This window comes from Dromaius novaehollandiae, chromosome 16 (genome assembly GCF_036370855.1).
Source record: "Dromaius novaehollandiae isolate bDroNov1 chromosome 16, bDroNov1.hap1, whole genome shotgun sequence".
NCBI lineage: Eukaryota > Metazoa > Chordata > Aves > Casuariiformes > Dromaiidae > Dromaius > Dromaius novaehollandiae.
In genome coordinates this window covers 5,960,720-5,983,490 of record NC_088113.1, presented here as the reverse complement: position 1 = coordinate 5,983,490, position 22,771 = coordinate 5,960,720, and the positions used below count along the sequence as shown (strand labels likewise).

The window sequence follows — 22,771 nt, the reverse complement described above, 5'->3', positions numbered from 1 at the left end:
CTCCTTCCCCGCTGCCTCTGCTCCCCCCTCCCCTTGCACAGGGAAGCTTAGGGATTTGCTGGGGCAATTTTGGGTGCTCACAAGTGAAGTGCGGAGAGGACTGCCAGGGAAGTGGGTGAGATTAATGAGTCCCTGCCTCCCCCCTTCACCTGCCACTCACACTTACTTACAGGGAGAGATCCCACAAATTTCTGTCTGGAGCTCCATCACACCTCCCTGCTGCATCCTCAGGCAGTGGGATACTCTGACCCAAGCCCTCGCACAGGTCCCTCGTGGACGGCTGCTCATACCTTGATGCTCGGTCCCTCTGGGCAGGCTGCAGGAAGGGAGTGCCGCAGGGATATGGGTCCCTGGGGTTTTGTGAATGGACTCCACCTTTGTTTAAATACCCAGCCTAGTTCAAAGCTGCAAGGGGACTGAATGCTGTCCATGGCTATACAGGGGGCAGTGGGGCCTCATTTTCCTCCCTCACAGCAGGGCTCTGGGATGCTGTGCTGATCTGGGTACCCTGCTTTATTGCCTGGCTCAGCTCTGGTGGTGCTGCTTGCTCTTCACTGCCAACCTCTAGGATGGAAAGCCAGGAAATCCCACCCTGTGGGTTACCTTTCTGCTGATAGGAAGGGGCTCAGTTGTGAAAGCCCCTGAGACCAGGCCACAGTTCTGTCCCCAGGCCCATGTCCCCTGAGGTCCCTTGAGCTAGGAGGCATGTGGGACCCTCAAGCAGGCTTTGAGTGGGGGACACGGCTGCCCACCCTCCCCACCCCCCTCTCTCTTTTCTTGGGGCTCATGTGGGTGCTCAGCCGTGTGGAGCTCTGCCTCTCTCCCTTGTAATCTCACAGTCAGCCCAGGCTAATTAAGATTTATTATCTCCCAGGCACCAGGCGCACAAACATGCAAACAGCTTCTAGCCCCACAGGACATTTCTTTCCCTCCCTACTGGGAGCTGGTTAATGGTTAACTTTCAGAAGTTTTCCTCCTGGCCAACAGGGAGCCCTGTGACACTTTCTTTAACCCCTTGATGCCCTCTTGGGCTGACTGGTATCTGGTGAACTTCTCCCTATGCCAGGTGGAACTGGTACCTACTTTGCAGATGTTTCTGTGCTGGTGTGACTGGAGGCAGGTGGTGGCAATAGCTACAGGTCAGCATGGGCTATAGGGCAAGCCAGCCGCAGTCACCAGCAGCATGATGCAGAAGAGAGTTTGGAGTGGATTTGAATCCACTTAGAAAATGTAGAAGCTTAGTCTGACAGCAGGATACAGAAGCAGCTGAGTATTTTATGGCCATGTAGCTACCTGGCTGTTTGCCATCAGGAAGAGAGACCATACCAGGAGGGGCTATGTGGCCCTGGCCCCTCTAACATGTAGCTACATCTGCTAGGTGAGCCCCCGCGGGTGTCCCTGCTCCAGGGATCTGCCAGGGATGTGTGCTCCCAGCACATGCCTGGCCGTGAGCCCATCTGCCGCGCTCATGGGATGGTGCCATGCCAGTGCGTGAGCAGGGCGGGGGGAAGGGGATGGGCAACTGCTTTAGGGGTGGCAGAGCCTGGCAGGCAGGGAACTTCCCTAGTAGAGCTGGCTTCTGAGCTTGGTGTCACCATCTCTCCTGGACAGATCTTTCTCTGCACTTCCATTCCCATCTGTAATGTGAGGAAGATCTTTCCTTCTCCTCTCAATAGTCGTCGAGATGAATGGCTGCAAGGGTCTCTGTGAATCCCTGCGAGTGACTGGGACCTCAGACTCCGTCGTAATTCAGGGTGAGTCCTGGAGTCCTTGTTGTGCTATAAATCAAATTTCTGCCCTTCTCCTGCTACAGGAGCAGTGCAGGTGGGAAAAGGATTGACTTGCTGATGTACTCAGGGGAGTCTTAAACCCTTTACCAGTACATGTGTGAGACATCCACAGTGTGCTGACAGTTTGTGCTAAGGCATCAGCAGCTAGGAGCTCCCTGATGGCTATGGACATCAGCTCCTTTCTAATGGGAGAAAAAAATGGGTGCATGGATTACCATTTTCTCTCTCTAAAAAGCAGTGGTGTTGCCCAGAAATTTATATATTTGAAAGAAGAAGAGTGCCACAGTTATTACCAGTGCATCCATTTCACCAAAGGGGGAAAATATTTTGCAGTCCTGTTTGTGATTCACTGCTGGCCCTTCACAAACCATCAGCACTGGGTGGACTTCGACAGTATGAACAGAGGAATCGGAGCTGCCCTTTGGTGGACAGCAGCATGGCAAACTGCCTCATTCTTTCACTCAAGGTGGCACATATTATTTTTTGACAGGTATGCTAAATATCAGTTGATTTCCATTCTCTCTGCCATGATGGAGAAAGCAAACAGGCAAAGAGGTTTTGTGCTTGGATTGTTAAATTTACATGGCAATTTAGCAAGGATGATTTAGAGTCATTTTCCACATAATTTCAGTTCCTTTGCACTGCTCCTGAGCTGCAGGGCCTGGGCTGCAAATGTGACAGCAGGGAGCTGTTTGTTTGCTGCTTAGTGTCCTGTCATGGAGCAAAGCTGACCTGAGAAACGTTGTTATCAGCTTTCAGTAAGAGATCATGATGTTAATTGTGGTCCTAAAATCTTTCCCTAATAGAAATAATCATCTCACATTTATCCCAGCAATTACAGCAACAAATAGCTCATGCAGCTAGAGAACATGCACCTTTCGCAGCCAGAAGAGAGCAGATATTTACATGGATAATGAGAATTAATGTTAATGTGTGTTTTTGAAGGTATTTCTTCCTTTGGAGGTTATCTAGCTTTTAGAAGTTGGCACCCATTCTCCCGTAGGACAGGCTCTCCCACATCTGCCTGATGGGTGGATGTCTTGCCAGTCCCTCTGATGCATCTGGCTTTTGTCACTGTAGGAACCAGGAGGCAGGACTTGGGTCTGGTCCAGTGCTAGGGTGAGTTTGTGTTCAAGGTCTGACATTTTGATTGGTATTTTTGAGGACATCTGCAAGTAGCTTTTACCAGTACATGCCCATTACAGTGCGTCAGTTCTAGGTGGGCACCTGGATCCCAGCCTATGCTTGATCCCCATGTCCTCCTGACCTGTGGCTGTGTGCGATGTGAGCTACTGAGCCATCATGACACGTGTGTCAGGGTGTGATTATTGCTCACAGACACTGGCAGCACACATTTCAAATCTAGTACGTGTAGCTCAAAGGGCTCAGCAAGGCACAAGGACAGAGCACGTATGGCTTCGCAGTGGGGATGCTGGAGCTGCTGCCAGGGAGCTTGTGTTTCAGGGACACGGAGAGATCTGCAAAGCCTTTGCAAGGCACTTTCCAACATGTTTTGCAGCACTGGGGAAAGAGCTTTGCAGCCTGCTTCAGCCCTTGCAGGACTGCAAAGCACAGTCCTTGACTCAAGACAGCTCACTGGCTGCTTTCCATATCACCAGCCATTAACCTTTCTCTTCTGCCCAAATAAATTAATGTGTCTGCAGGGCTTTTGGAGCTGGTGAGCAAGCCCAGCCAGTACTGATGGACGGGCTAGAAAAGCAGGAAGCCAGGTGGTGCTGTGGAGGAGTGCGGCAGCCTGAAACTGTCTGGGTCTCACCTGGCCACTGGGCGATTTGTAAGCTCGAAGGATCAGTGCATGCAGCAGAGCAGATGTGGCTGCCCACAAAAGTGCCTGGGCTTCCATCCCTGGCGCATGGGAAGGGCTGGTACTGGTGCCTCTGCCACCCATGTGGACAAAGTGGCAAGGGCTGATAATGGCTCTTATGTGCAAACCACCATGGGAAAGCCCCAAAGCCAAGGGGGCAGGACGGATTTCCCAGTGCTCCCACAAGCCAGTCCAACTAGTTTATGCGAAGCAGAAATCACTGACATTTCTGTGTTGACGATTCTGTCTGGCCCAGGTCTCATGCATAATAGCCTCAATTTTAGACAGCATGTCAAGACTTTTTGCAATTAGACTGATCTACTGACTCTGAGGACACAGTACCCCAGCATGGACCCAAGGAGCCTTGTGTGCTGCGAGGCCTGGAGGACTGGAGAGGCTCTGGGGATGAAGGTGACAGACCCCAGGCTTTTGCACCCTCTTGCACTTCCGAGTGGTTGCAGTGGCCTGGTAAGGATTTGTTCCTGATGGCGTCCCTCAAGCAGATATTATCAGGGATAGACAGAACTGAGCCAGATGCTGGCTTGACAGGGGACTGTGCTGGCTGCTGCAGGCAAGCAGGGCTGCTCTGTGCAAAGCTCCATGGAAGAGGGCAGGGACTGCCAGCCTTCAGCTGGACAGCCTGAGATGTGGGTGCAGTTCAGTTCTCTGCTCTGCAAAGCATTTCTCCTTTGCCTTACTGTGCCCCATATACTGTGGCCACATACCCTTTAGGGACATACCTGCAGCCACTAGATGTGTCTGTAGCCTCAGAGCAAAACTATTCATGTGAGTGCTCTGTATCATCTTCAGCACAAAGACTGCCAGGTTTGTCCACTTGCAAAGGCCACAAAATTTGGACTGACCTTGCTGGTCTTGCCACTCCTCAAATGTTGGCTTTGCATGGGAGATACTCAAGGAGCAATTAGGTCCCCCTGGACCTGGCTGACCAATGGCACTGGAGATGCCCAGCCCTTCTCACAGTGGAAATATGAGAGAGAGCATGCTGAAAAGCATCTGGTTGCCACCTGCCAGCACTGGCAGGTGTCCTGACACCATTTGGGTGCTGTGGCAGCTTTGCATCTTGGCTGGGCTCCCTGTCCAGCTCTAGCATCTGAGAAGAGAGATCATAAAGGGCCTGATCCATACAAGTGCTGAATACCTGCATCTGTCCCTCAAACCAGCTAACTGGAGTGTGCAACTGAGTCCAGGGCTGCCATGACTGCTGCTAGCACTGTCGGTCACCAGCCCCTCACCAGGGGCATTTGGAGAAGGACCAGGGAGCAAGAAAGGCCTTTCCTGCACCTCCTTGCCCTGCCTGCACAGACCTCTGCCTTCCCTCCCCCATGCGAAGGCTGAATGCAGTAGCATCAGCCCTTTTGCTCCTTCCAAAAGTGTGTTTTGGAGGGGGACCCCCTGATGGGGTGAAGCCTCCTTGGCTCCAGTCCTTCCACAACACCCCTCCGCCTTCCTCCCAGCCCCAGGAATTAGCTTTCCAAAGCACATCTCTGCCATCTGCTCTGATGTGCTGCTGGTGATGTGAATTCCCAGGCTGAGGCCAAGGGCTCTGCTCAGGAAGCAGAGCTTTGCTCTGGCTCAGCAGGTACAGCAAATGCTGAGGAGACTTGGCCACAGTAGCCTTGGTTCTGTGCAGGGCAGGGATGTGAGGGGCCGAGAGAGATTGCAGCTGCTGTGGGATGCTCTGGCTTGGGAGCCACAGCCCAGGCTACGCAGAGTTGGCACATGCGACAAGCTGCCCCCATGAGTCTGTTCCCTTCTCCTGACGTTTGATCCTGTTATCCAGCTTCAGTCAAAGTTGGCAGAGGGCTGGAGGTCTTGGTAGGATGAAGTTCATAGAAATGGCCTGAAAAGAGGGTAGAAGAGAGAGTATGTGAGCGATCCCTCTGCAGGAGAAGTGGTGGCATGTGCTCAAGGCTTATTAGACACCAGTAAATCCACTTGGGAACAGCCCCCAATACACCCAAATCCTGTGCTGATAGCATGTCCTCTGCTACTGCTGATGGATGATATGGGAAAACAGTGGGATGTGGGAGCTGCAGGTCCTGGGGACTGGGAGAAGAAACCGTCCAAGAGTTGTGGGGGTACAGTGGGGAACCAAGCCTCAGCCCTGACCCTATGCGTGGAAAGGTTCCTGTGTCCCTGAGCTGGCTCAGGAGAGCCAGCAAACACAGGCCTGGGGCACAAAAAGACTTGCAATGAGCTTGTGACCCATGAAGTACCCTTCTAACAGGCTCAGGAAGTGCCTCGTTGTAGCTACAAGCACAGGACTTGATCTTGCGTGGCTGAGAGGCTCCTGCTGAGTGCTGAATGCCCTTGGCAGGGGTTGGTTGTGCACAGCCCTTTTTTTCCCCAAATATAACTGGTAACCTCATATGTAATGAGAAATAACAAGGCTGGGATCTTGTTTTGTGCAAGGACACCCGGGCCAAGCAAATTGGCTGTGGAGTCCTTTGCGGTCCTTTCATGGTGTGCAGGGGGACGAGCCCTCACGGCCCTGCAGCCCCATGGGGAGTCTGCCTGGTGTAAGCCTGTCCCATGCTTCCTGTGCCCTTGGTGGCCTGGCGGGGAGAAGCTCACACCAGGAGTTGCTGTGGATGGTGAAAAGAGTCCAGGGAGGCAGAAATTCAGGACAAAACAGGATTTGTTTCCTCAGCCCCGGTTTCCCTCATTGCCTCAGCTGTGTGCAGGCTCTGCTCCAGTCCACACACTGCCTGCCCACACTCAATGGCATTGATGGGTACAGCCATAACCTATCACCGGGGCTTTAGCTGCTAATCCTCCAGTGGAAGAGTCGGCTGTAATCTAGCAATATTTTCTCAGGCTTTTCTTATTAACTTCTCTCAGACTGCCAGATGCTACTGACCAGCATGCCCAGTGGTAAGGGACTCCCCTTTCCATGCATTTCCCAGCCATTTGGTGTGGGGAGGTGGGGTGAAGTGCACCATAGTGGGTAGCTTTCAGGCCAACTGGGTTGCGCTGGGTCTCAGTTCAGAGAAGCCCCCCAGGCTGGCTCTTCCCTGGCAATTAGAGAGGTTGGACCATTGGGGAGCCAGCCCTGTGTGGCAGAAGAGGAAGAGCATGAGACAGAAGCAGGGGCTTCCCTGTTTAGTGAGGCTGCAGAAGGCCCTGGTTTCTGACACTGTGACACCTCCTAAAATAGCATCGGTGGCCCAACTGGGGCTGCTGGCCCCAGTCAGAGAGCCAGGCAAGTGGCTGCATCAGCTGGCTTGGCCTGGGGCTGCCCAGAGTGTGAAGTGGCAGGGGGAGACACCCTAACCGATGGCTCTGCTTTCATAGTAAGGGGTGAGCCCAGCCTGCTGAGGGCAAGGGCAGGATCTGCCAGGCCACCCAGCATCAGCAAGCCAAGTGTCCTTATCCAGGGAGAGTGGCCTGACCTCTGTGACCAACAGTCTAAACATACATCATCTATACGTATATCCCATGCTTATAGCAGAATGCGCAAGGGGTCCAGGGCTCTGTGCAGGTGGTGCTGACCACACAGCTGTGGCAACAAGGTCTCTCTCCATCCTCTGACCCTTTACTCAGTGTGAAACAAGCATGTGGGCTCTGATTTCTGCCTCTGCAGGAGTGTGTGTGTGCACGTGCACAGTCATCACCCTGGAGGATAGTGATGTGTTGAGGAGAGACTGTCTGCTGCCAGTCCCACTGGAGAGAAGGCAAAAAACAGTGACAGGCAGATCTTCCAGAGTCCCCAAAAGTAAGCATGGAGGAGGTGGCCTCACTCAAGGAAAAAGCACATATCTGGGCATCTTCTCTGTTCCCCATACATGTTTGCTCCTGCCCATGTTCCTGCTGCCTGTGACCAGGACCTGGCAGTGTCCACCCTGCCCACAATGTGCTCTGCACTTCAGGGCCAGGATGAGGAGGATTGGGTGGTACCTTGTGGAGATACTGCTGGAGCAGCCAGGAGAGGAGTAGATTAATTTGAAATAAATCCTCTCCTTTTCCCCAAAAGAAACTTGGGCTCTATCTAATCTAATCCTATCTATGTAATCTCACTCTGCAACCTTCACAGCAGAAGGGCTGTAAGCGGCTTAGTGCCCCTCCTGGAAAACAGGATGAATCTTGAGTCTTCTTCATGGGGATCAAGCAAGCAGAAAGCCCAGGAGCCCTGCTGAAGTGCTTGCTGATGAGGGGTTTCCTTTGCTTCTGGATGCTGATGCAGACTGCATCTCTGTTCTCCTCAAAGACCTCCACAGTGCTCTACACAGGATTCCCCAATGCCTATCACCCTGTTGATGGCTAGCAGTGTGATTGTGGCTATTGGGAAAATGTGGGAAATCTGGCCCTCTTTATTCAGGGAAGATTGGCATCCTCCCACTACACTTTGAGCATTGAGCTCAAAGTTTTGAATTGCCGATCAATGCAAAGTCTTTGGGTGAATTTATGGCATATACACTGGGATCTCTGGAGGCAGATGGGAACTATATGAATCCTGCACCCAAGCCCATCAGCCAACACCCAGACCTCAGTCCAGGTTGTTTAGGACCAAATGTGGCTTCAGCAGAGGTTTTGAAAGCTGCTCAGCCCTCCCTCCCCACATGCTGATTCCAGGACTAGAGTCCTTCTTGACTGTCCCTGGTGAGTCATTGCAGCACAGCTCTCACGATAATGCTGGTCAGCCTGGGTGGCTTAATGTCATTGCATCCAGGGAACAAGTTTTCATGAATTCCTTCATTCAGAGATGTCAGAAGACTTCCCAGGAAGATACTGTCTGTAACCATGCGGTATGCTAATTGCCTTGAAGATAGTGGAGGGAAGCCTCTGCTCCTTGTGACCCACATCCCTACAAAAACTTCCCTGTTCCTTTGCAGCACCAGGGAAGGAGGTTGTGCCCATCTCTTAGCTAACTTCAGCCCAAGTCTGAAGAAGAGACTCATAGGGACTTTGGTAAAGGAAGCATCATTCTCTCTATGGCCATCCACAAGCTATTCTCTATGAAACCTGAGTCCCAAACATTTCTTAAAATCACAATAGTTTCTGACATTATATATGAAGTTCAAAGAGGTTCAGAAGATGGCTGCAAGTCCAGCTGGGGCAGAAAAACCTGTCCGGCAGTGAGAGAACAAAGAACTTCAGCCTGGTGGGTATCTCCAGGAGGAAGGCCAGGGGTGCTAGTGGGGGCTGTAGGAACTGGCATGGGGAGAGGCTTGTGCATGATAGAGGGGTTTTCAATCAGACACATGTGCAGCAAGATCAAGTGGCTGGAAGTGGAAGGTACTCAAATTATGGTTAAGATGCTGTTCAAACAGGGGAGATCAGATAACCAGGTGATTATAATAGTCCAATCTGACTTGGTGCCTTTTCTGTCTGTACAGGTCCTTAGATCCTTCTTGACCCTATGAGTTCTCTTGATTTGTTTCCTGACTTTTCAGGCTTTAGGCTTCATGTTTTCCATTTTTTTTCTGTACCCAGAAATGTTAGAAGCTGAGATTTTCACATGACCTGGCTCTGAGAGTTGGGACTTTGACGACTATAACTGTTAATCTGAGATCCAGAAGAGATGGCTTTTTGTTTTTTGCTGTCCCCTTTATGCCTGTGATGCTTAATAGAAAAATTCATACAGTCTCAAAATGTTTGCACTGATAAGTAATAGCTTGGGAAGCATGAGATATTAAGCAGCACAAAGTCAATTTCTTGAGCAGAAATAGCATTTTCTGCTGGTCCAATCCCCTGAGTCAGCACTCCTGCTGCAATACAGTAATTAATATTGCACCCTCCTCTGTGGCTCCCCAAAGCAGAGCAATTTAGGACAGAGTTAAGTTCAGTGTTAAGGAGCATCTATCTAACTGGGGCAGCCAAGGGATACGGGAGCTATGTGAGAGGAGCGAGATGCTTCTTTAGGATAGGCATCGGTGGGGGGGTACTGTCACATGAATCTAATCTTTTCTACCTCAGGGTGTGAGATTTTAGCAGCATAGTGATTGGGTTAAGGGAGCTAATGCAAATGTGTCCACTTCCCATTTTATGCCTTGTTCTTCATCTTTGCCTGCTTTCTCTCTCTTTGGTGCCAAGTGTTTCTGCTAGGTGGGTCTCAGCTGTCCCTCTCTGTGGGGCAGGCTGGTGTCAGACTGATTTCATTCAACTCCTGCCATTCTCAAGCTGGCAGTTAATTGAGCTGTCAGAGCCTTTCCTTTAATCAGAGCATGTCAGACCCATGCCAGGGGCTCCCCTCATGAGAACTGATACTTTCCTGGCAGCCTGAGGGCAGAATGACACAGGATATCCCATGCCCACTGTGCACTGAGCAGGGTCTAGGGCAGAGCCACAGACTCGCTAGGTTCCTGAACAGGATGGGACTGATGCTCTCCAGGGTCTCCAGGCCCAGGATCACATCCAGCTGCTCCATGCAAAAAACCTAACTAATGAAGGAGAGAAACCTGCAGCTCTCTTGCCTGCATAGGGCAGGACATGCACAGAGGGCAGGGGCTGTGACTGAGAGCAGGACCTGCCTGGCCCTTCCTCGTTGCCTTCACAGTTCACAGGAAAGGAGAAATAGGCACAGTTTGCTCTAGCTGCCAGTGTTGTTACTGTCTTTGCTGGTGGCTCTTGACCCCATTGCTGACTCACTGGGGGACCTCATATTCCCCTGTGGTCTGCTGAGATGCCTGTAGTGCAAATACTTTCCTTTGTTACTTTGCATTCTCTTTGAGCTCTGCTGCATGCTCATCCCACTTTGGGTCTCAGTTTGCCTGCCTGTAAAGTGGGAAAATATTCCTTCCTCCCTGTCTCCCAGACATACCACAGTTCTTTCCATTACTACCCCTGCAAGGTGTCAAGGTGAGATGTGTTGTAACCATTATATGGATCATAAATTTCTTCTAGTTAATTAAGACGATGCATTTCCTGTCCTTTTTATTCTCAGTTCTCCATGGTGGGCCTAACCTAGTGACAAATTTTGCATCAGGATAGGCAGGCATAGACAGCATTTTGGTACTTGGTCCTGTTACATGGGAAGCAGAGGATGAAGACTGTTGGAGGCCTGCTTAGCTTCCCAAGACTTCAGGGCTCCAAAACACATAGGGACAATGAGGGCTTGATTGAGTGTCTCTGATGACACCTCAGTCCCAGGGACATCTTTGAGCTTTGGGTCCCACTCAAACAGCCCGGAGGAAACGGCACAGTTTGGGGCACTGCATGGGCACCAACATCTGGAAATGTTTTCTTGGATGCAAACTTTTGCCTGGGGCTCCTAGGGGTGAAGCAGCTCCAAGCTGACCAGTATCTTCACATCATCCAAAAAGCATGAAAGGCAGAAAGCACACAGGAGCACAACGCAGGGAGCTGTGCCCCTCCTTGAGCAGGGCTGGCTATTTCTGCTAGCCCTGCTCAGCCCTGGGCCACCTGGCTCCAGTAGCCAACTGCCCTGTGCCTCGCTAAGAGTGCACTTTCACCAAGGAAGAGGGAGATGAGCAGCGCCTCACTGCTCCCAACTGGCAGCTGGCCCCCAGAGCTGCACAAAGGGCCTTTTCATGCCCTGCATAAACAAGTGAGAGGCATGAAGGGTTGTTATCGCAAAGCATCAATGCTAGCAGCAGCTCAGGCGGGGATTCCCAGAACAACCTCCTCCCTAAAACATACAGACATGCGATCTGGAAGGCTGGGGTCAGTCTCCCCTGCCCAGCTTGGGCCCAGATGAAGGGCTTTCTGCACACCTCTCCTCCTGTGCTGCAGGGTTTGATGGGATGAAGGTTTTGGGTGTACTTAGCTCCTCTGCTGGCCTAGGAAACCTGGGAGTTGTCTCAAAGACAGAGTTTTACCCCTGTCCCTTGCATTGCCTCCTGATGGGAAAGGCCGAGCCGACAGTGCACAAGCATGGATGCATGTGTGAGTGTGTGTGTGTGTGTGGGGGTGGCGTTGGATGCACATGTGTGCATGTTCACCTTGCGCTGAAAATCAGGAAGAACAAAACCACAGTTGAACTTTTGTGGCATCATTGTGTTTGGCAGGTCTGATGAATATTTTGCAATAATTATTAATAACCAGAGACGTCCTTCCCTAACAGTGGTAGTCCAGGGGCTAATTAATAAAGTTTGCTCTGTGCTTGGAAGGTGCTAAGTGCTAGCAGTTATTATTTCTAACAGGGAAATAAGTGTGATAAGATAGGAGGTTAATAAAAGATGGTGCAGCTAGGGAGAGGACCTGTTATCTTTGATTTCTACTAAACAAGGACTCAGATCCATGCTTAGGCACTCTACACACTTGATGAGAAAAGGGAAATGTCTGGTAAGGAATGCATCAGGAAAACAAGAACAGGATTGGGACCCACAGTTTGACTCCCTATTGAACACTGGTAAAAACTGGGGGGTAATTCCACAGGACTACATTTGCTTTGGGAAAAGGAAAATTAACCTGAGGGAGTGAAGGGAAATGGGGAAGGTGGAAGAGCCAGCTCAGGAGCTGTACTGCAGAGAAGCCATTCTCTGCAGCAGGCTCTTTCTTGGAGCAGGTTTCTGGGCAAAAGTAGAGTCGAGAGTTACTCCTGAACAATGTGCTAACCCTCTTTGCTTTCTACTCCATATAGCCAGACCAGACTCATTGCAAAGTTAAATTGTAAGGGGAAAACTTGCTGGAATATAAAGAACATGGAGGCCCTCAAGGAGACCTGGTAAGAGCCCAGTGACCGAACCTGTCCCATCATTGAAACATCAAACATCTGCAAGCCCTTGCAATTTCTGCCAGTTCTTGTTTATTTGTACTCACATTTGTCTTTTCTGATGTTGTTGTTCCAAGCTGATTCTGCTCGAGTGGGAATTTGGCCAGGAGATCCTCACTTTGGTTGCAAAAGCATAACCTGACTCCTAAGAGATGGGTTTGACGGGGTCTCTGATGGAGCTGCTGGCCAGCAGTGAACACAGCCTGAAGCGTCCCGGTGGCCAGCCCCAGCCCCAGCTGGCCATCCTGGCAAAGTCCTCCATTCACACCACCGTTGCAGGAGGCTTAAAGACTTCCCTTGTGCACAGCTGGGTAATAAAGGCCTCCAGTATCCTAAGTGCAGATGGAGAGGCAGTTCCATCCGGCTGCGTAATAGCCGTTCAGTATTTAATAAAAACTGTTCTGATGAAAAGCTAACTCTTCTCGAACCTCTTTTGATTTATCTCAAGAGATAACTTTTTAAACGAAGGGATGAAAGCTGAAAACATACAGAAAACAACAAATGTCAGTTGCTTTGAATTTCTGTTTTTTCAGTTAAGCCTCACCAAAACCTCATAAAGTTTTCATTTCCTCACAGTTTTCTGGAGGAATTAAAAGGTCTTACTCTCCTGTCCCATCACCCTATCTGTAATGCGTGGCCTGCCACACATGTACTGAGCAGGTCGGTTGCTAGCTATCTTCACCACTCCAATGATGTCAGCAGGAATCTGCCACGATGGAGTGATCAATAGCTCATTAGAGATTATTTTGTAAATTAAGCTCTTTTCCTCGTTTCAGTGGAAAGAGAATAGCATGGCCATGTGTGTGCGCAGAATTCATTTTTCATGACTTTGGGATTGTTGAAGAGTTTCAATTTTTAGCTTCTTGGTAACTGGAAGATAATCCAGGCTGGACCATTTGCACCAAAGTGAGAAATGGAGTGAAGGAATCATTGGAGACATTTGTTCTATCCATTCCGACATCCTGGCTCTTTGGCTTGGCAGGAGGAATGCACACTGGGGTGCTTACTAGGGAACTATATAGAAGATAATCGTGCTCATAACTGTGCTAATGGGGTCACCCACTGACTAATTTGAAAACTCACATTCACTTTTAGCAGTTAGATTTCCCAAGTTTTCTGCTGAATAGATGAGGTTCTGTTATACTCTAAAGAAATCATTACTTTTCCATTGGACAATCTGAAAGATTAAAACAGACAGTAATAGTTCTCAAGTCTATGTGTACACAGCTACAACGCAGCATATTTTTAGCAACAATAAGGTGCAACTTCTTTCCTGTAAAAGTTCTCTATAAGTTCAGCAAAGCGTGACATGTGAATGACTTCACATGCTACCACACAGCAGCCATCCCTGGGGTGAGGTATAGCACCTATATAATGGCACGTGGTAACACTGCACAGCAGTGGAGGGCCAGAGGTGAAAAACATGTCTGCAAGGGGAATCTGAAAAGCCAGTTGAAATGTCTTTTATTCGTAAATGAATGCCCTCCCTCAAGCTTGGCTCTGATGCAGGGATTTTTTTTCCAGGAGGTTTCTGCTATTTACCCAACTTTCCAGCTGGGCTTCACTGAGGCACAAAGAGGCAGGACTTGCCTGAGTTTGCACAGTGAGTCAACAGCTCAGCAGGGGATTAGAGCCCACAGTCCTTTTGGCATTGCTGCCTTGGCTCTGACCACTGGACCATGCAGCCTCATTTTGTTCCTGGTACTCTCTGCTGGTATGTGGTTTGTCAGGAAAAGCCTCAACGTGGCTAATAAAGGAGGCATTTTCTAAAGCAGTAAAATAAGCCTGCTTCGTTCCAGCATGTACTGGTGGCTCTTGTAGAGGGGTCAGAATTTGAGCACGTGGCTCTTCCCCGCATTAGTTGAAACAGCAGATTTCCCGAAGCCTTGGCGGTGAAGAAGTGCTGCAGTGGTGTCGTAGCTCCTGTCCATCCACAGGCAGCGTGCCCATGCGCAGACCTCCAGGCACACCGCTGCTGCTGGCCAAGGGACCACTCCAGCGCTTGTGCGATGACTCTGGGGTGAAGCTACGCCGCTGTGGTGACACACCATGACAAGCTATCGAGGCCTGAGGCCAGTCCTGACTTGCAGAGAAACAGACAGCCATGTCAGGCCTTCCCTGCTCCCCTCCTTGCTATGAAGGATCTCAAGGCCTTTCCCCTCTGCTGCCCAGGCAGAGAAATGCTGCAGCTGGCCACCTTCTTCCTTGCCCTGAACACCCACTGGCTGCACAGGCTCTGCCCCACTCCAGCTCTTCTGGTGACTTGCCCTTCCAGGTGTCCCTCGTAGACCTGCACTTTTTGTTTTAACTTCAAAGGATCAATACAGTGACTAATGGCAGATACACGACTAGATAACAGAACAAAGCAAAAGCCATGTAAGGAAATCCGGGAGCCTAACACACCCTGCTCGAAGCCCTGTGATCCAGCTAGAACTGAGTGCAGCAAGTGCATATCAGCCTTTGATAACAAAACAGGACCAGGCACAGGCTCTGGGAACAAGGAAACCAGATCCAGTGGTAACATGTGCGTGACACATCACTTCTGTCCTTCTCTCCTTGGCATCTGCTCAGCAGAGAGAGCCGAGTCTGCAGTGTGCTTTTAATGGTGTGCCTGGATTTTTCCTCCTGTTTGTGGCTACCTCCTCGAGTTCCCCAAAAGGTTCACTGCTGGCCTATGGCATGGCACACATGGAGACTGGGGTCCTACGCATGCATGTGGCAGAGGCAACTGCCCCTCCCACCCTTTTATCTGCACCTCCTGGGGGGAGCTACCTATCCTGACACCCTCAAAATATAAAAGTCAAATCGCACGTACTGGGGTCACCCGGGACCCGGCTTACAGGTGCCCCCACGGCCATCGCTGTACAAACGCTGCACCAAAGTCCCTGCAGGATGTAGCGCGTGGGGGGCGCACCGCAGCCAGGCAGGACCATGCGAGCTCCAGGAGAGCTGTCCGCGCTGTCTGGAAGTAACAAAATCTTCCCCAGGCTTCCTCCCCGAACGAAGCTCAGTTCCTTCCTTGACGAAAGAAACCGCAGCGAGGGCCCGCAGCTCTCTGCGGGGGACCCGGCAGGCACAACAGGGTGCTCGGGCAAGGCGCAGACGGGCCGAGGGGCCTGCGGGCGCCTGGGCCGGGCGAGGGGCAGCACGCGGCCCCGCTGCGGGACCCTGCCCGGGGGCGCCCTGGATCCCCGGGAAAACCGCGCCGCGGCTCCCCGCCCTCGCGGGCCCGGCGGAGGAGCGGCACGGCACGGCGCGGCGGAGCCCCCAGCCCAGCCGGGCGCGCCCGAGCGGGCGGCGCGGGGCCTCCGCAGCCCGCGGAGCGGAGCGGCGCGGCGCGGCGCGCAGCGGAGGGGAGGGGAGCGGCGGGGGCGGCCCCGGCCCCGGCGCGGGCGGGGCGGGTGGGCGGGAGCGCGGCGCGGGGCCGCTCCCCCTCCGCAGCGCCGCTCCGGCCCGCCCCGCGCTGCGCTCCGCTCCGCTCCCGCCGCGCGGCGGGCGGGCAGGCAGGCGGCAGGGCGGGCGGCGGCCGCTGCGGCGTGGCGCTGCGCCCGGGAGGACGCCGCGGAGCGGGCCGAGGTGAGCGCCCGCGCGGGCCGGGCGGCGCGGACAGCCCCGGCCGCTCCAGGTGGGCTGCCGGCCGGCGGACCGGGGCCGGGAGCCGCCCGGGCGCGGCGCGGCGCGGCGGAGCTGGGCAGGGCAGCCCGCGGCTTGCGGGGGCCGCCGGAGCCCCGCCTCGCCGGGAGCCGGCGCAGCCCTGCGGGCGACCGGGAGCCGGCGGAGCCGCGCCGCGGCCCCTCCCCGCGGCGTCGGGGCGGCTGCGGGCTCTTCCCTGCGCCTGCTTCCCGCCGCAGGGAAGGCGGCTGCGGCTCTTGCAGCCGAGCCTCCCTCTCTCGGTTGCGGTGCGCCCGGGGCGTGCTGGAGGTCGGGGCGGGGCGGGGAGCGGCGCGGGCAGCGCAGCCTGCACCTTTTCCTGCCTCCCGGGCCGGCGGGAGCGGGTCTGCGCGGAGCGGGGCGGGGCGGGGCGGGGCGGCGGCCCGGCCCCCCCCGGCCCTTCTGCCCCGCCGGCGCTGCGGGATGCCGAGCTCGGGCGCCGCCCGCGGGGGGGGGGGGGGCACCCCGCGCTCCCCGCGCGAAGCGGAGCGAAAAGAGGGTGCGGGGAAACATCGGCTCGTGTCAGTCCCTGGCCTGGCAGCGGGACGAGCCTGCGCCGGGGATCCTTAGCCCGATGCTGCCGGGTTGCTGTAATAGTGCTTAACCGTGGGGCTGTAATTTCAGGGAGAAGATTTACATTAGCGGGAGAATGTGCAGGGAGCCAGCAACAACTTGGAATGAGTCCTTGCATATTTCTGTGGTTATTTTTGGAGTATCGTCATATGGCAGGAGGTGGGCTCTGGAGGTATCCTTGAGCTCAGCATTTTCTCCACAGGCTGGTTACCCGGGAGATTGTAATAGGGGACCTGCACAGCCCTTTTCTCTCTTCTCTCTCCGTGGTTTCGGTGTAAAACAGACTCTCTCTACTGCTGTTTCCACTGTGGTATTGTTTCCCTCCTGCATGCCCAGCCGTTCTTTCAGTCTCTTATATTACAGATCCTTCTGTGGACAAACAATGGTCTGGGTATGTGCAGTTGAGTATTTGCGAACTGTTCCAGGAGCAGATGATGGAAAAGCCCTCTTTGCTTTACCAGTGGATGGTGTGAGGTGACTCCCGATCAGACCCCTCTTCTCTGTCAGGCTGAAATGCTGTGAAAGGTGTGGCTTTTCCAGCATCCTTACAGAGATGGGTCCATGCATCAGCCTCGTTCCTGCACTTAAATGGTGCTTTCCTTCCAGCTTTCTCCTGCTAGACTTGCCCAAGGTGGTCTTTGCTTCCAAACTGCTTGAGATGGGGAAAACATGTTACCAGGGTCTGCTCTTTAAGGCTGGCTTGCAGACATCTGCCTCTGTTGCAACCCACTGTAGGACTCTATACCTGTCAGATCCCATTGACTCCAGCTGCTCAGGCTGTGGGTGTGACTCATACTGGGGCTGTGCAGGCTGCGGAGCTGTTCTGGTGGCCTTCAGTAGCATGTCTGTGTTGCCTTCAATCAAGTTTGGAGGTTTAGCAGCATAAGCTGAGGGAAGCTGGGTTTGGGTGATGAACCTGGCAAGAAGGGAATTTCTCTTTAATTGTATTTTTTGGCTTCAGTCTGGCTTGGCTGGAGTGGAGCCTGTTCTCTCACGGTGCTGAGAGATGCTCTCGACGAGATCCCCAGGCTTTGCAGGCTCTGCCGAACACTGTGTTCAGCCCTGGCGGGAGACGCAAGGCATGTTCTGCAAGCTCTGTGCCAGATCTTGATTCTTGCAGTGTGTGGCAGGTCTGTAGCTACCGTCCTTCTCCCAAAGTGTTCCCTTCTCATGCAGGGGCGCGTGGGACTTGCTCTGTTTGGTGTCAAAGGATCAGCGCATACCCTGGCTTTGATGTGAGCTGCCTGTGGGTGATGAATGCTGTCTCCCCTCCATGAGGTTGCTTATCTTTGTGTCTAGTAGGTACCTTTTTCTGCTTCCCTTTGCTGCCAGAGCCACTGATGGGAAGAGAGTACTTACCTCTCTTCTCTTTATAATCATTGGGTTCTGTTTACTGCTTTAGCAGTAACCTCACATGCAAATGGGGTCATTAAATCAGACATTGCTGTGAATAGCAGAGCCCCGAGTGTGATCCGTAGTGCCAGGATTGTCTCAGGAAGGTTGGATACTGGTCTGGGTTAGCTGCAGAGATTGTGTGTTTGTGCTGATAGCAGGTTGTCTTTGGCTGAAGGTGATGTGCTTTTTCCCCATGGCTTTGGTTGCATGTTGATGTTGTAGCTAGAACTGTCCAGAATTTAAATTTTTATTGATTTTGAGAAAACATCATTTTCCAAAACTCTCAAAAATCTTTTGTTTTGGACAAAACTTCTAAGAAAGGTTTCCAAAGTCCAGTGTTGCATTTATGGTCAAAAAACTTGTGTGTGGGAGAGATGCTGTGTTTCTGGCAGGTGAGAGGTGAAGGTTTTGGTACCTTTCCTGTCTAGGGCAGGAAAGGAGCTTGGTGGGTTCCCGTTTTCCAGGCTGCTGCTGCGATCACCACCATTACAACAACCTCATGGGGTAAGTGTCTCCTGGCATGTGGTTGGTGGGCAGCCAAGTGGGGTGGAGGGGTGAGCTGAAAAAGGCCTTGGTGTTGTTGCAATGTAGAATGGGGAAATTCTTAAAAATCAGTGTTCCTTTCCCAGGAGATTGAGTTCCATTTAAGCTTTGGGTGATGACCCTTGGTCCCGGTGAGGAAATGAAGCTCTTTTCTGATTTACAGAATAGCCTCTCATGCCTTCTCTTTAAAGGACTGATCACCTCTGAATAACTGAAGTGCCACTCTTTGTATTGCCTGCACTCCACCTTGCTGTAGCATTGCTGAACAGTTTTGCATTAATTAGAGGAGGTTGTCAGAAACGGAAAGTCCAGTCAGGTGCCCGACTAATTTTGTCTCTCAAATCTTTCCCTCAGATAATGAACATTTCCAAATCAGGAAGTCATGGAGAATGGCCTGTTGGTAAAAGTGCAGGGAATGGGGCTTGTCCTTTCCCAGACTTGCTCCCTGTTTCCTGCCTTGTCTTGCAGAGAGCACTTGATTGTCCTTTTCCTTAACTTTATTCAAGTATAAAACGGTGATATTTCCCTGCTGCCTTTGGCATAGTGATACGCTGCCTGAAGGACAGCTGGGATACTGATGGTGAAGCGTGTGTGAGGAGATGGGGTGAGGATGGGCTTAAGCTTTGCGGCAGATCAGTGTGGGCGTTTGTACGGCCTGTGTTTAGCTATATAGTAGACTTTCATGTGGTGCCTGTCACTTGGAGGTTTGAGCCCATTCTGAAGTCTGAAGCTTTGTTTTGAGCATAGACATAAAAGAAGAAACACCAAACAATGGAGATTCTCAAGCCCTGTTGCAGGAAGCTCCTGTGCAGGAAGACTTATGCAGTTATAAATATGTAACTTTAACACAACATGTAAAAATGTGCTTCCATTGAGCCTGTGACAGTGATGGCTGCGTGGCTTTTTGTTCTCATTAGAGCAGTCAGATGGCTCTGAGTCAGCAGGTTTTGATTCATCAGGGCTGTGGTGATAGCGTCAGGGGGACCTGTGAGATTCTGCAGGCAAAGGGAGAAATCTGACTGGAGTGTTGGGTGGGAAAGTCTGGGTGACCCATCCTGGCCTGGGTTCTGTGCCATTCTTTTTGTATGGTGTTGGGGTTCAAGCCTGGATTCCTGGCTCACACTCACTGTTGGCTCATGCTCCCACCTGAGCCTGGAAGAAGTTGTATTTAGCTATGCAAGCTGGAGGGTTTTCTCTCTTGGGAGCTCGCTTTCCAGCAGTATGGATTCACCTGCTTTGGGCCAGTTGGCTCTATAAAGTTGAGCGCTACTACTGACAGCGGGTAGTTTGCCAAGTGGGCCAGACTTTCTCATGCACATCACGCTGCATGTGAGCATTACAGGATATGGGAAGGATGATGGGTACAGGCTGTCTTTGGTGGGGATGTGTTCCAGTGTTCCCTTGTGGCCCACAATTCATCTCTCTTGTCAGCAGCCATGCCAAGAGCTTCTGGGCTGAGCTATACACCTGGACTGGAAGCCAGGGTTTGCTGTCCTTGTGCTAGAGAGGGAAATATGGGACTGTGTGTGGAAAAGGTCACTCACTAGAGCCCAGGGTGTGTGATCTGGTACAACTACTTCATGGCTACTTGTCTCAGTAGACAGCTGAGGGTCCTCTGAATTGCTAAGAATTAGCAATTGTATAGCCTTGCGTATAGTGAGTATGTGAGCGTGCACATGTGCATACACGTGCATATTCCCAGATTTGCTGCCTGGGGGTAGCAGAGAGGCCCTTAAAATCAGAAAGATAATGCTCTGGAAGATGCATTTGCTTTCATCTTCTGTGAACGGTCTGTCTTTCCGCCTACAAAGGGCAATACTGGCTACCCTGGGGGCTCAGCAGTGCCCCAGACTGGATCTGCCTGGTGCAGGAGCCACTTTCCCTGGGAGGAGCTAGGTCTGAGTGAACGGCATCTCAGGTCTCCTGTGGTCAGCCAGGTGGGGAGCAGACTGTGGGGCACAGAGGAGACCAGGCTGACCCTATTGTGCTCAAAACACAAGACAAATGAGGCTGAAGCTGCAGATCTGCATTTCCCAGCAGGTCAGCAGTTTTACTCAAGCGTTTGGTCTCTTTGTGGAGATGAAATGTGGTGTCAATTAAATATCTGATCCATTCCCCTTTCAGAAGCCAGCCTTCTGCCCACTGGCTGTAATCAGACTCTGTGGTGATCTAGCTGGGCTTTGCTGTCCCATACAGCTCCTGTTTCCCAGTCTGGTCCCCAAGATTGATGTTTCTTTGCAAGGTATTGAAAATACGATCAAAATTGGGATCAGATGCTGAAGTAGTGTAAAATTAGTCCTAGATTTGAGCTGATACTGAATGAGGCTTTTAAGGAACAAAATTTTTGCCAGATTCCACCCACCCAACTCCTTTCTCTCTCTGTTCCTACTAACCCACTGCCTCGGCCCTGTTTGCTGACTAACAGCAGAGCAGAGACGTGTGCTGGTATCCTTCACTGCATATCAGATGGAGAGAAAAACACAGGGTGGAGTCATCTCTCTTTGCTGCACAAAGAAAATGTTGAGGTATCTTTTCTGCCTTTGGTAGATTTTTAGGTGACTGGGAAGATATTAAAGAGGATCTTAACACATTCACAGCCCCTTCCCACCTCATTTTGCTGCGAGTCTGTTGCTTTCACGGTATCTTTCAGAAGACATTCTTAGCTTTTTTTTTTTTTTTTTTTTTTGGTATCAGGCTTTTGAAAGGAAACATGTTTCCATGGGAGAAGAGGATGAGCCATTTCACAAGAGACTTTGTTATGGGCAGAAGGACCAGGAATCGGATTGTGCATTTTTAATGACGCATCCCTTTTATAATCACTGAATCTTGTTTGCTGCAGTTAGTGCCAGCAGAAAGACTTCCTGGCTCAGCCAGGGGCAGGCAGGTGTGCACACTGGAAGGCTGCTGCTGGAAGGGAAACGTGGGAGCCAGGACAGGGAGGGCAGCAGAGCTGGCAAGGGGAGGATGGACTGGCTGTTTGCATCCTCCTCTTGTCCACCTATTTGGGATCGTGATCTGGGTGGACATGCATCAAGGGTTGCAGTGCTGAGAGGTCTTGCAGGCTTTTCTCCCCTTATGGTCCAGTTGGGGAAGCAGTACCCTGATGAATGATAGAAGCAATTAAATGTTCTAATCAGATGTGCTATTGATGTGGTGCAGTTTCTGCTGGCAGGAGTTTCTGCCAAGCACTGGATAGCATGGCACCTGACAAAGCTCTGGGTCTCCTCTTTTCCTTGGGAGTGGAAACTTGTCAATGACCAGAGAGAGATGGCAAAGGTCTCAAAGTGGGAGAGCAGTGCTGTGTTAAGGTTGAAAGGATGATCGTACAGCTACGTCTGCTACTTGCTATGGGACAGTGGAATTTTGAAAAAGAATACAAAAACCAACACTGAAACTGAACTTTGGGGTGGGAAGCTTCCAGCCTGCATTTTCAGTGGTGTTGTCTTTTAGGACAGATTTGTTAAAAGTCCTGATAGATGAAGTTCTGGCAAAGAAGACCGGCTAGAACAACAGAAAACAACGTCTTGGAGCTCTGATCTGGCTCTGGGTAGATGCATGCCTGCAGGTTCCCTCTGCAAATTCGTTGAGGTTTTTATCCTGGGCACCAAAATGAGCTGTCTGATAGTATGGCATGAGTGCATCCCTGCTGGTGACCTTGGTGTTGTGTATAATACATCCGTTTCAGCTGTTTTCTGGATGGTTTTGTAGGAAAATGCAGCTAGCTGTAGGATGACTATGTCGGCATTTCAGCCGGTTTGTGGCAGGTGTAGTTGGAAAGACTAAAGGAATTACAGGTTGAGAAAATGCAGTTGCCCATGCTGTGTTCTTGTTGGGATGAGGCAACTTCCACCATAGCTCTTTTTGCATTGTTGCAAGACCTTTGGACCTCAGTCCCAACTCCTGTACATCTGTTGTTGGCTGCAGCATCCCTGCATATGCAGACAACTTCCTGGGTTAACCTCAGGGGCCGGACTGCCTGTGATGTTGTGGTCCATGGTGATCTCCAGTGCTGGCTGGGCTGCTCCTTCTCAGCTCACCAGAGCTGACGTGATCACAGCATGGGGTGGAGCTGGGCACAGCTGGACTGCTCCCTAGCCTTGCTTAACGCTCGGCCAAGCTGCCCTGGGGCTGCCACGCTGCTCTGTGCTGTTTATGTTTCTGCTTTAGCAGACAGGCAAGGGGGACGGTGAGAATCCCTGTCCCCTTCCTTGCCCTTTGTTAAATTGATCGACGTCTTTGCAATGTGCTGGCCTAGATTTCATCAAGCTGGGCTCAACATACAGCTTCCTCCTAAGCCCG

At 51.8% G+C, this 22,771-nt stretch overlaps 1 protein-coding gene and 1 long non-coding RNA gene across 6 annotated transcripts in view; both read left to right on the top strand.

The window, feature by feature from the left end:
* Nucleotides 1-1,326: 1,326 nt before the first annotated feature.
* LOC135330072 (uncharacterized) lies at nucleotides 1,327-12,715 on the top strand. Its single transcript, XR_010391828.1, has 4 exons — nucleotides 1,327-1,378; nucleotides 1,612-1,754; nucleotides 12,179-12,262; nucleotides 12,388-12,715. It is a non-coding gene; the product is annotated as an uncharacterized LOC135330072 (long non-coding RNA).
* A 2,994-nt stretch (nucleotides 12,716-15,709) lies between these two features.
* Nucleotides 15,710-22,771, top strand: part of EPB41L1 (erythrocyte membrane protein band 4.1 like 1) — a 95,893-nt gene continuing 88,831 nt past the window's right edge. For 3 of the 5 annotated variants that reach the window (XM_064521374.1, XM_064521375.1, XM_064521373.1), the window contains exon 1: nucleotides 15,710-15,886. The gene's annotated coding sequence lies outside the window, so the exon portion shown is untranslated. The remainder of the gene's footprint in view (nucleotides 15,887-22,771) is intronic. The other 2 variants (XM_064521376.1, XM_064521377.1) reach the window with 2 other exon arrangements.